This window comes from Eriocheir sinensis, chromosome 15, assembly GCF_024679095.1.
Source record: "Eriocheir sinensis breed Jianghai 21 chromosome 15, ASM2467909v1, whole genome shotgun sequence".
Classification (NCBI taxonomy): domain Eukaryota; kingdom Metazoa; phylum Arthropoda; class Malacostraca; order Decapoda; family Varunidae; genus Eriocheir; species Eriocheir sinensis.
The window spans coordinates 215,784-229,541 of NC_066523.1; the positions used below are offsets into that span (position 1 = coordinate 215,784).

Consider the following 13,758-nt stretch of genomic DNA (forward strand, 5'->3'; position numbering starts at 1 on the left):
CCCTCTCCTACCCACCCACCTCTTCAGTTTTTAGTTAGCCATAAAGCGAGCCTCGAGAGCGACAACATATCATCACGCAGCAAGAGGAAACAAGCCCTCGCCGCCACACACCGCGTCGTGGCGTCCTCAACAACATCCCCGCCGCATAAAACAGGCAAGCACGTGATTAAGCTAAGGCCGCTCTCCCAGGGTTAGGTTAGTCAGGTTCCTCGCGCCGGCCCAACAAGAGACGGACAGACAAACAGAGACAGAGAAATAGACAGACATACGGACAGATTAACAGACAAATAGACGGACAGACAGCGCACACACACACACACACACACACACACACACACACACACACACACACACACACACACGTATAACAAGGAATAAAACAAAGAGGCATGTGATTAAGTTGCTCTCTCAAGGTTGGGTTAGAACGAATATTAAAGCGAATGACGCCCCGCTCTGCCCCCCCGAACACACACACACACACACACACACACACACACACACACACACACACACACAACACAACCCTTGCCCCCACAATTCCACCCCCCCCAACACACACACACGCACACAACACAACCCTTGCCCCCACAATTCCACCCCCCCACACACACATAAACTCAAACAACCCCTCCTCCCCTCACACACAACCTTACCCCCTCCACACACACATAACCACTCACTGCAAGGCAATCTGATAGTCACACTTTAAATGCATAAGCAAGAGGCTCATCCATCACCGGGCGGGCGCTGGCAGTCTGTAGCGCAGCCAGCATCCCTCACGGCCTCTCGCCAGCCACACCACACCACACCACGCCACACCAGGGTAACGTGTACTCTCTTCACCTTTTTCTACGCTATGCCAATCCATGTTAAGCCATATATTTATCTTTCCATCTCTCTCCATCCTTGCCTTCTCTCCCTCTTCATCTCCTCCCTCATACTTTCCTCTCCCGTCCTTTCTCTTGTACCCTTTTTCCTTTCTTTCACTCACCTATCCTACGTCACCCCATTTATTTTCTACCCCCTCTATTTCTACCTCTTTCTGCATCTTCCTTTCTCTCTCTCTTTGTCCTTCACTCACGTCCTCTTGCCAGCTACACCAAACCGTCAAGCCACACCAAAATAAACTGTATACTGTGTTCTCTTTACCCTCCTCTGCGCTATGTCGTATATTAAGCGAAGTATATCTATCAATCTATCTAGCTATCTTTCCCTATCCTTTCCTTCTCTGTCCCTCCCTCCCTCGCTGGTTCATGCCACGCAACGCTACGGTGTTCGAAGCCACTCCACAGCAAGCCAGACTACTACATATTGTACCAAGCTGCCCCATGTCAACCTACTCCATACCACTCCAAGGAACTATGGTATTGACATCTAGTGGAAGTGACGTGTTCTTATGCTACTCCTACTCCTGCTCCTGCTTCTTCTTCTTCTTCTTCTTCTTCTTCTTCTTCTTCTTCTTCTTCTCCTCCTCTTTACTCTTTCTCTGTCTTTCTCTTTCTCTCTCTCTCGCCGCAGAGAAATGGTTCGTGGGGTGAATTGATGGGACTAGAGCTCTTTTTATTCTCTCTCTCTCTCTCTCTCTCTCTCTCTCTCTCTCTCTCTCTCTCTCTCTCTCTCTCTCTCTCTCTCTCTCTCTCTCTCTCTCTCTCTCTCTCTCTCTCTCTCTCTCTTTTTATTTATCCATCTATTTATACGGTCCTTTTTTCTCTTTTTTTTTTTGCGTTCTTGATCCACTTCCTTTCCTGTAAAAAATCTATCTACCTATCTCTCTATATTTCTATCTCTCTATCTCTATCTTTCTATTTCTCTATGTCTCTTTATCTCCATCTTTCTTCCTCTCTATACCTCTCTATCTCCATCTTTCTAACTCTCTATTTTTCTCTCTATACCTATCTATCAATGTATCTTTTTCTCCGTGTAAACCAATAGACTCTCTAAGGAAAAGTAGCCAGAGTGTCACTTTTAGCTAACACAGACCCTCTAATACACGTCCTCTTCTTCTCTTCCCCTCCTCCCTTTGCCCTCCCAGCCGTCTACACACAGCCAAGCCAACGAGACAGGCCAGGACAAGGACAGGACGCAGCGTCACAACCCCAGCCCACAAAACACCCCTGATCACTGTCCTCCGCCCGCTAACAACGCCCGGCTCATTAGGCTGGTGATCAGGCTAATGGAGAGGAATGCAACTGCGTAACAACCTGAGAATCCGCTACTAATGGCCAGCTGGAGTGAGGTAATTAAGACATTCCTAAGCCTCTGTCTGTTCCCTCTCTGCCTGTCCCCGAAATGCACCCCAGGCCTACCTCAGTCACCGTCGAGTGGCCTAAGACGGCCCACATACTGTCCTGAAGATCATCTACTAACCAGGACTTTAGATTCTCTCTAGATGATCAAAGATGTGCTCCGGGGGACAGTATGAGCCGAGCAAGATCACACCACTATAAACAATTGCCTGCGCCATAACGGGCTGGGGCCGACCACCACGCCCCACTAAGTTTTGATAAGGGGAAGGAAGTTAAGGGAAAGGGGTGACGAGGGTAGAAGTAGGGGATGGGGTAGGGGAGGTAAGGGGAAGGAGGTGAAGGGTGAGGGGTGTGGTCTGGTGTCTTGGGTCAACATAATGGGCCATGTTAAGCTTGAGGCTGGGAGTCCACCACTAGCAAATCTGGTTCCTCCTCCTCCTCCTCCTCCTCCTCTTTTTTCTTTTCCTTCTCATGCAACCTTTCAGCTTTGTGATACTCTTTCTCTTCTTTTCTTCATCTTTCTCCTCTTCCTCCTACTCTCCCCTGTGCTACTCTTTCTCTACTTTTCTTCCTCTCCTTTTTTCCTTTGTGATACTCTCTCGTTTTTCCTTACTCCTTCCCTTCTGTCCTTCCTCTTCCTTCTTCCTCCTTTTGTCCTCCTAGTCTCTCCTCTCTCTCCTTCATTTTTCCTCTTCTTTTCCTCACTCGTCATTCTACTTTTCCCTTCACCTTCCTTCCTCTTTTTCCCTCCTCTCCCTTTCCTCTCTTGTCCCATTCATTCCTTTTATTTCCTTCCTCTTCCTCTTTCCACCTCCTTTCCTCTCTTGTCCTCTTGTTCTTCCTTCCTCCTCCTCCTCCTCCTCCTCCGGGCCCGTCCGTCACCACTAAGCGGGTCAGCTCCGCGGCCGCAGCACCGCCAAACACCCTCCGCCCCGCCGCACCATTCCCGACAATAAAGAGTCTCCAGGAGGTGTACTTGAGGCCACAAAGGCGTCTCGAGGGTTTCCAGGGCACCGCGGCCACACTCTTAACCTCCCTCCGTGTCTCTCTCTTTCCCTCTCTGTTTCCTCTCTGTCTCTGTCCTTCTTGCTTCCTGTTTCTGTCGGTCTCTGTCTTCTTCTACCTCCGTCTGTCTTTCTGTCTTCCCTGTGGTCTCTCCAAAATGATTCAGACTACGCTGGCCACTGTCTCTCATTCTCTGCTCCTCATTCCTTCCTCTCTCCCTTGCTTTGCCTATCTTTTTCTTTCTCACTCTTTTCTATCTTCACGTCTTTCTATCTTTCTATCTTTCTTCTCCCCTTCCTCTTTCTCCTCCTGCTCTCTCTCCACACAGACATACAGACAGACATACATACAGACAGACAGAAAGAGGAGTGATCGTGATGGGAGTTTTGGAGGAAAGATATAGAGGAGGAGGAGGAAAGGAGATATGGTTTGGGAGGAAAGAGGAAGGAGACGATGAAGAGGGAGGAAAGAAATGTGAGGAAGAGAGAGAGAGAGATTTAGGGCAGAGGGAAACGACTCTCTCTCTCTCTCTCTCTCTCTCTCTCTCTCTCTCTCTCTCTCTCTCTCTCTCTCTCTCTCTCTCTCTCTCTCTCTCTCTCTCTCTCTCTCTCTCTCTCTCTCTCTCTCTCCACCTCTTTCTTCCTCTCTACACCTTCCCTCCTCTCCCTTTCCCCTCTCCCCATCCTCCTTCCCTTCCTTATACCATTTTCTTATTTTCCTCCCCTCTTTCCTCCTCGTCATTCTACTCTTTCCCTTCCTCTCCCTTCTTCCCGCTCTCCCTCCCATTCGTTACCCACCTGCCGCCCTGCGATGACCCTTAACACCGTATAACTCTGGATGGGTCGCTGCCGCCGCTCACGGAAGGCGCGGCGGGGCAGGGGTGAGCGCCGCCGCCGCCTCCAGCCCCAAAACCGCCTAAATGGACCTCAATCTCCCGGCTCGGGCTGATGGCAAACACGGGATTAGCGGCCGCGACCATGATTTATGAGACCTAATGGCGAGGTGAGGTGGTCCTGCGCGCGGTTGTCAAGGATGGGAGCTTGTTTACGCCTGCTCCTCCTCTTCTTCAATCTTCTTCTTTTTCTTCTTCTTCTTCTCGTTCATTTCCTCCTTGATTCATTTTCTCTTTTTACTTAATTTCCTGCTTATTTTGTTTTCCTCCTCTTCCTCCTCCTCCTCCTATTCACTCCTCTCATTCTCCTGTGATTTTCTCCACCAAGACTTCCTTCCTGTCTATCGTTATTTATCTTTTTTTTTTTAATGAATGGTAATATTGATAGAAAGACCTTCCCCTAACCCTTTCCCTGCCTCCCTACTTAAATCCTTCCACCCTTCCATTCTTCCTTCCTTCCTTTCTTTTTTTCTTTCCTCATGGCGGTCACGGGATCACGGAAGAGTCGCCTCTCCCTTGCAGTTCCCCAGTCCTATTCCCTATCCCGATACCCTAATCTTTCCATACCATCCCTTCCTTCCATATCCTTCCCATACCCTTCCCATACCCACACCCTTAACCCTTCCCTACACTTTCTTCCATACCCTTTCTATACCCATGCCCTTCCCATACCCTTCCATACACTTTCTTCAATACCATCCCTTCCTCCTTCCCTTCCCTCGCTCATTTAACCTCCTCTTCATCACCTTTGCAATTTCCTGGTGACGAAGCCGCGCCCCCTTCCCGCCCTCTCCCCTCCTCGCCTTTCCGTTCATTACAACACTGGTGGGCGGGAGGTTTAGCTAGTGAGACGCGCCATCAGGTTGTTTTGCCGCTACGTTAACGCTTCATCCCTGTATTCAGACGCTTGACAGACGGACACTTGCACAGTCTTCCTGTTTAAGCCCCGGAGTCACCTGACTGGAAGCTAACGTTTGCCCTCCTCCTCGGTAACGTTTTCTTTCCACTCTGCTGAAGTGAATGACTGACAGACTGACTGGCACCTGCACAGTCTTCCTCTTCAAGCCCTGGAGTCGCCTGATTGGAAGCTAACGGTTGCTCTCCTCCCCGGTAACGTTGGTTTTCCACTCTGCTGAGGCGACTGACTGACTAAATGACCGTCCTTGCCAAATCTGTGTGCTTGGGCGCCGAAATGTTAAAGGGTCATATTCTTAAACATTTTGTCGCCCAGGCACAGATTTGAGAAAGCTTTCGTAGGAGTTTGGGGCATTTCCAGGGATACTTTTATGACCCTTCTAGTAAGCTGAGCGTTCCTCTGTACCATGAACCTAAAAAACAAAACAAAAACAAAGAAAAATCATGAAATTCCGATTGATCTCCTTTTCGGCCTTTGGAAATAGTTGATGTGAGAGGCTCAAGCGTCTGAGAATACCGACCCAAGAATACAGCCATCCTGAGCCTCTTGGCCTTACAGTCTCTGGGTGAGCGTGTCGGCGCGGCCCCGCCCACCCATCCCCCTTTGTCCTGACGTAACGAGCGGCGCGTCCCGGCCTGGCTAACACGTCCCTCACCACCACCCTAATAAGCCTGTCCGAGGGGCCCTAATACCTGGCCTCATTAAACCTTTATTTTTTACCATGTTTACCTCTCAGCTGACCCTCCCACTCCCCTCCCGTGGCCTACCCCTCTACCCCTCCCGTGGCATACCCCTCTACCCCTCCCGTTCTCTCTAGCACACATCTGCCGTTGCCCCTCACCCACCCCTCCCATCCCCCTTCACACACCCCTTCCGTCCCCCTTCCTGTGTCTCTCTCGTTCTCCTTCCCATCCCCTTCCCCAACTTTTTCGTGCCCTTCTCCTCCTCCTCCTCCTCCCCCGCCCCCTTCGTTCCCTTCCCCAGCCTAATCTTTGCTGCCCGAAGCGACTGCCTGACTGGTAAGGTGGATGTAGATGTGCCAGTTTGTACCTCATAAAAATGGATAGGCAAAGAGATAAGTATGTATAAAGAAAAAAATAGGAGTAGAATAAAAAAACAATTACTACTACTATTATTACAACTATTATTTATATTCTCGCTAGCATTTCTACCTCCTCCTCCTCTCCTCTTCTATCCACCTTTTTCCTATGCATTTTCCCTTGTATACACTTCCTCCTCTTTCTTCCTCCCCCGCCTCTCTTCTTCTCGCCTTCTTTCTAATCAAATGCTTCTTTTTTTTCCTCTTCATTTTCCCTTGTATACACTTCCTCCTCTATCTTCCACCACCCCTCTCTTCTTCTCCCCTTCTTTCTTATTCAAATGTTTCTCTTTTTCCCCCTCACTTCTTCTTTTCCTGACACACTTCTTGTCCTCTTCAACACCCTCTCTTCCGTCTTAACCCGGTAGCTGCGGGGATCATGTATCTTAAAGGCCCCTCTAAGCGAATTAATGAGAAAAAATCATCACTCACGCAAACCATTTCATAATATATAGTACCAACGCATTTGTGATCAGTTTACGCATCGTCTATTTTGGGAGGTTTATATCATGGTAAAAATTTGGCCCATAGCTGGTACACGGTAAAGCCACAAATTTGGCCCGTCGCTGCTACCGGGTTAATTATTAAGTATGTATATATTTTTTTCTTTTTCCTTCACTTCCCCTCCTCCTCTGCACACGTCTTCTCTCTTTCTTGCCTTTCGCTTTTCCCTATTCCATTCATTCTCTTTTTTCACTTTTCCCCTCATCCACTCCCTCCCCCCCGCAGACCTCTCTCTCTCTCCCTCGTCACCTCCTTTCTTCTACACTTCTTTCTCCCCTCATCCACTCCCTTCCCCGGTTTCTCTTGTCTTTCCCTCTACTACACTCACTCTTCTTCTTCTTCCTCCTTCCCTCACCCACTCCCTTTCAGCCATCCCTCTTCTATACTCCCCTTCTCCCCTTCCTTCTTCCTTCTCCCCTCACCCAGTCCCTTCCATCCCTCTTCTACACCCTCCTCCTCCTCTTTCTTCTTCTTCCTTTTCCCCTCACCCACTCTCTTCCAGCCCTCGTCTATACTCTCCTCCCCTCACCTACATCTTTCCTTTTCCCCTCACCTACATCCTTCCAGTGCCCTGTATCCCTCTCTCGTCCCCCTCCCGCCGGCGCAGACCACCCACGGGCGGGCCGGCGCGGCGGGGCGTATCACCCTCGGCGGGGCCTTAACAGAGCCTTTTGTCCGGCAATTATAGGTGGTGCGGCTAATGGCTGTCGAGGGCTGCCAGGCGCGCCGCTCCGGGAATTGAGCTAATTGCCAATCTTGGGTCGTTTCGCGGCTTTCCTTTCCTTCGCAGAGAGTTCTCATGGACGGCGAGGTGTGTGTGTGTGTGAAAGTGTGTGTGTGTGGGGGGAGGAGGGAGGTGGGAGGAGGGGGGGAGTGTGTGTTGTGGAGGTTAGTGTGTGTGTGTGTGGGAGGGGGGTAGGTGTGTGCGTGAGTGTGTGTGGAGGGGGGGAGGTGGGAGGAGGGGGGGAGTGTGTGTGTGTGTGGGGGTTTAGTGTGTATGTGGGGGGTTTGGTGTGTGTGTGTGTGAAGGTGTGTGTGGGGTGTTAGTGTGTGTGTGTGGAGGAGTTGGGGTTGAGTGTGTGAGGGAGTGTGTGGACAGATGAATGGGTGAATGGATGCGCTGAGACTATCCTTATCTGACACCTCCTTTGACCAAGACGAAATCCTCACGGCCCCTAATTCTCTTATCATAAAGGAACCACTATACTCATTGCAGCTACTTCCTTATATCCACCATCATCCATACACCGCCAATCATAGAATCATACAACACACCACACTGCCATACATCACCGTAGAACCACACTCCACACCACCACCACCACCGCCGAATCGCAGCCCACATCAGCAACACACACCATATATGCAATTACTCAACGCTCAGCACCTGAAGCAACGTACAGACCGGACAGATTAATAACTGAATCATAATAAACCTTTTTCTTATGCAGTGATTTTTAAATATATCGACAGCTAAGGGAGAGGGAGCACCTTCAGTTTGGGAACCTCTGGAGTGGACGAAATGAGCGAAGAATGCATCGAAGTAGCTAGGGAAAGAATTAAGGAAAAATGTATGGAGGTAGCCGAGTAGTGAAGAGAAAACGGGTTATGAAGGAAAAACTACAACCCTTCCAAGCGCAACTCTGACCCCAATACAAGAGAGCACTAAGGAGTAACCCAGAGGGGGGGAAACACGAGGGGGCACAGCGCAGGCATGACACGACAAGGCCAGGGAACCAGAGACAAGCACAGAGTCTCGCAGTGTTAGGAGAGGCAAGGGAGGAGAGGCGGTAGGAGGCAAGGGGTGGGAAGATGGGGAGTTGGTGGTGCAGTGAGGAGAGGTGAGGGAGGGAAGGAGGCAGAAGTTATGCGTCCAACAGAGAGTAAGTCCAAGGGGTGGTGTGTGTGGGGTGAGGGTGCAACAAGGAGAGGCGAAGAGTAAGGTCCAGGGGAGAGGAGGTGGGTTGGGGTTGGTGCACTGGGGAGAGGCGAGGAGAGGCGAGGAGGGCAAGTGAAATAACCCAGGAAGTCATGTTGCAACAAGGACCTGGGAACCCTTAATTACATAATAGAAGCTTTTCGTCGGCAATTACAGCCCGTAAAGCTAATGGTCACCAGGGGACGAGGCGGAGGAGAGAAGAGGGACGAGGGGGAGGGCAGGGAAGAGACAGGGAGGGAAGAGGCACAAGAGGGGAGGAGAGAAGAGGGAAGAGGTGGAAGCAAGGGGAGGGACAGGGAAGGAAGAGGCACTAAGACAGGATGAGAAGACCAGGGAAGGAGAGGAAGGGAAGAGGAGGGATACAGGAATGAAGAGAAACAGAAGAGGAGAGGAGGAGACGGAGGAGTGAGTGAGAAGGATAGAAAGGAATAGGAGAGGAGATGAAGGAGGAAGATACAATAAAAAAGTCAAATTTGGAATAAAAAATGAAGAACCAAACTGGAAAGCTAACACTCACCAACGCTGCCGGATGCTCGCCCTCCTCCGTCAGTCTGTAAAGAAGCACAGACTGTCAAAACAATGCCATGACAACACCTCGCTCTCTTGCCTCTAACCCGCTTATCGTCACAACATGTATGTCAGTATTAACATTTTCGGTCATTGTCAAGAGTTTAGGTTTGCAAACAACGTGTGTGTGTGTGTGTGTGTGTGTGTGTGTGTGTGTGTGTGTGTGTGTGTGTGTGTGTGTGTGTGCTAGCTCACATTCACCCCCAATACACACACCCTCCCCCAACACACTTCCCCTCCCCACCCACCCCGAACACCGTAAATGAAGACGACTGGCTGGCTGGTCGTCCTTGTCCTGCCTCCACCTCCTCCTCCTGCCCACCCTCGCGGCGGGTCAGGCGAGGTTGACCGACCTTTGGCCACACACAGCACGGGGCGGCGCGTCCAGACAAATTGTTCAGGACTGAGGACTCTATACGAGGGACATTTGCATAGAAGGGACGAAGAAGGAAGGAGGAGGAGGAGGAGGAGGAGGAGGTGAAGGAAGAGGTGGAGGATAGGGCCGTACGCAGGGGGTGCTGGGGGCGGGGAGGATCGTGCGACCCCTCCGCCATCTGTTAAAAGATACACTTTCTGAGAAATTCAACACGAAGAACTGGATCTTTTCTGTCGCCTTTCTGGAGATGTAGGATACTGATGTTTTTTCTTGCCATTCATAGTCCATTAATTGCTTATATTTAGCTGAATAAACAACAGGAAAATGAACGCAGAAATATCAATTTATCCCCCCCTCCCCCATTATACATTTTTGCTTACGGCCGTTCCTTGGAGGAGACGAAAAGGACAGAGCAAGATGTGGAAATAAAGCTAAGGAAGAGAAACAAGATGAGAGGGAAGAGGAAGAAAGACATGAGGAGAGTATACGAGAAAAAAAAAGGGTGAAGGAGGGAAAAGGAATGAAAGGGAGGAGAAAAAAAGACAAAAACGAGAAAGAAGGTATGAGAAATAGGACAGGATGGAGAAGAGGGAATGAAGAGAACAGGAAAAGAAGGGAAAACGTTTATAACAAGAGCCACAAACGTTTGATAATACGCGTCTTTACTTCGTGTCCTTGTATGGTGATAAACAGATTTAACTCTCCGATCGTCTAGTTTTGCTCCTAATCACGGCGCTAATCACGTGTTTACCATCAAATACTGCATCACAATTTCTCTGTCTTTACTTCGTTTCTGGATTAGTTTCTCCCTCCAGCCATCGCCGCCAGCGTCTAGTTTTGCTCTTAATCTCGGCGCTAATCACGTGTTTACCATCAAATACTGTATCACAATTTCTCTGTCTATACTTCGTTTCTGGATTAGTTTCTCCCTCCAGCCATTGCCTCCAGCGTCTAGTTTTGCTCTTAATCTCGGCGCTAATCACGTGTTTACCATCAAATACTGTATCACAATTTCTCTGTCTTTACTCCGTTTCTGGATTAGTTTCTCCCTCCAGCCATCGCCTGCAGCGTCTAGTTTTGCTCTTAATCTCGGCGCTAATCACGTGTTTACCATCAAAGGCCCCGACGTCCTCGCTCTGATCTAATCGCCGCTCAAACATTTCCTAGCCGCCCCAAAGCCCTGTATCGCCCACAAATTATGAAGGTTTCGTCTTTTTTCCCCCTCGAGACTTGGTGATCCATCAACGAGAGGGTCCCCTACCGCCTGCCCTGCCCCGCCCACCCTCGCCCTCCCTCACTCATGCCCCCCTTCTCGCCCCAGCCCCGCCCCCTGCCTTAGCCCCCTATACCCCTCCCCTTCATATTCTGCTCCCCCTACCTCCCTCACTTCCATCTTCCTCACCTCCCCACCCACATATCTTCACCCCCCACCCTGTCCTTCCCTCCGCTTCCCCCCCTCCGCCTCCCCGCCTCGTCCCAGCCGCCCACCGCCGAGGTCCGCCACAATCCGAGTCTTGTATTGTGTCTTGGAATAATGACAACAATTAACAAGGCGTTCCCGAGGGAGTGGTGGGAGGGACGCGGCGTTCAGAACTGTTCCGGCCTACACTATTTCCCATCCCAGCCCCCTGCCGCAAGACCTCCCCCCCATCCCTTGCCTTCCACTTCCTCCTCCTCCATCTCTTCTTCTCTCCATTCTACGCCCCCTCGCCCCCTCTAAGATCTCCCTCCCCTTTCTACCTCCTGTTCTTCGTCCTCCTCCTTCATCTCTTCTTTTTCTTTTCTTCTTTCTCTGATTTTTTTTTTTTCTCCTTCTCTAACTGTTTCGACCTTCACTATTTTCCGTTCTATCCCTTCTCCGACCCCAGCCATCTCTTCCTCATCTTCTTTTTTCTCCTCCTCCTCCCATTTCTGCTTCTCTTCGCTTTCCTATTTCCTCCATTTCCTCATTTGCTATCGCTTCTTCTCTTCCTTCTCCTCCTCCTTTGATTTTTGCTGTTATTTTCACTGTCTGTCTGTGTCTGTCTGTTTGCTGACTCCCCCTTTCTCTGTCTGTCTGTCTGTCTATATCTATCTATCTATCTATCTTTGTATCTATGCATCTGTCTGTCTGCTCTCTCTTCTTCTCTCTCCCTCTCCCTCTTTCCCTCTCTCCCTACCTTCCCCCTTCCCTCCCTACCTTCCTTCATCCCCCTCTCTCCTCCTCAGCCCCCTCCCTGCCCCCCCACCCACCCACCCCCCAAGGGTCCTCGCGGCCTAATGAATGGCGGGGTCAGGAACGATTCGAAACGGACTTTTAATTAATTAGAGTCGGGTTGTTCCTGAAGACAAATTATTTCTGAGAGGAGGAGGAGGAGGAGGAGGAGGAGGAGGAGAAGGAAGGTTGTCTCTATTCGTGGGTGGATGTATGGAGTATAAGAGTGAGATGGAAGGAAAGCAAAAGGAGGAGGAGGAGGAGGAGGAGGAAGAGTGAAGATGGGGAACAGGCACAGGAGGAGGAGGAAGAGGAAGAAGAGGAAGAGCAAGAAGGAACATCAGAGACAAAACGGGCGAGAAGGAGATCAGGCGGGTCCTCATGACTGTTCTTTTAAATTCATGGTACCGAGGAAGGGTCAAACTGTTTAGAAGGGTCATGAAACTACCCCTGGAAATGCCCGCAACTCCTACGAAAACATTGCCAAATATATGTGCTTGGGCGCTGAAACGTTTAAAGTGGCTATTACACTGGGCAAATTTTCCATGGATCATCAGTCAAACCACGATTTCCGCTGGCGTGGTTCTCATTTGTTTCTCGTTATTGTTGCTGCTGATAATGGTGAGTAATATCGTCGTCCTTCGGTGAAAGTTACCGTAGCTTTGGAAGATCGTGGACACGTCAGAAAACAACGGAAATATGAGATCCACGCCAGCGGAAATCGTGGTTTGACTGAAGATCCACGGAAAATTTGCCCAGCGTAATAGCCCCTTCAGAGTATGAGTGAAAGGTTGGTTGGTCCGTCGCCTCATCTCGCTTCGCCTTGACAAATTACCGGCGGCCGCTTCCTGGTTTAACGATACTGTGAGTCCGCCTCCTCTTTTGATACGCCCCGCACCGCCTTAGTCACGGCCCCGCCCAGCACCACCACCACCACCACCAAGAGGCAGACATTAGCAGAAGACATGTCCATCACCACCACTACCACCGCTAATACCACTACCACCCCAGCACCACCATTACTTACTGCCAACATCACCACCAAGCACGACCCACCACCACCACCACCACCACCACTACCACCACGAGGAAGACATCACCATAAAGACATGTCTATCATCACCACTACCACCGCTAATACCACTACCACCCCAGCATCACCATTACCTTACTGTTAACATCACCACCAAACACCACAACCACCACCATTATCACCACAACCACTACCTCCATTACCACCACCACTACCATCACCACCTCCAGGCACTACGATTACAACCACGATCCCACCATTACATAACCACCAAAACCACCTGCCTCCACCACCACCACCACGGTCACCACAAGACAGGTATGGAAAAAGAGGAAGGGAAGGAACAAGATCAAAATGATTATATTATTACATCAACCACAACAAATATTAGAAAAAAAAGACGAAAACCACAAGGGGAAAGAAAAGGAGAAGTAGAAGGCGCTTTAGGTTTGCACGTAAAAAAAAAGGGAAAAAAAAAAGAGGAGGGGGAGGAGAAGGAAGAGGAGGGGTGGGGAAATGGGAAGGAGGAGGAAGAGAAGGAAGGAAAGGGGGAAGAATTGGAAAAGGAGGAGGAGGGGGAGGAGAATGGGCAGGAGGAGGAGATTGGGAAGGAGGAGGAGGAGGAGGAGACTGAAATAAGGGGAGGAGGAAGGGGAAGAGGAGGAAGAAGAGGAGGAGAAGGAGGAGTTGGGATACTGATTAAAGCAATTTGTAATTTTACACGGCTCTCGGGATGACAAATTGGGGCCCGGCTGACTGATTGGCAATGAGGCTGAGGTACCGCCCCCCCCCAACCCCCCGACTCTCTCTCTCTCTCTCTCTCTCTCTCTCTCTCTCTCTCTCTCTCTCTCTCTCTCTCTCTCTCTCTCTCTCTCTCTGTTCTTTTTTTTCGCATTCCCTCTCTTGTTCTCTTATTTTTCTTCTTTCTTTCTTTCTTCCTTCCTTCTTTCCTTTTTTTCTTTCTCTCCTTCAAACAAACTGAGACAG

The 13,758-nt window shown here is 50.0% G+C and overlaps 1 long non-coding RNA gene across 1 annotated transcript in view; it reads right to left on the reverse strand.

Annotated features, from left to right (window-relative positions):
- Window positions 1-9,154, reverse strand: part of LOC126999057 (uncharacterized) — a 65,707-nt gene extending 56,553 nt beyond the window's left edge. Inside the window, exon 1 of the long non-coding RNA XR_007753117.1 lies at window positions 9,119-9,154. This is a non-coding gene — a long non-coding RNA (uncharacterized LOC126999057). The remainder of the gene's footprint in view (window positions 1-9,118) is intronic.
- Window positions 9,155-13,758: the final 4,604 nt, after the last annotated feature.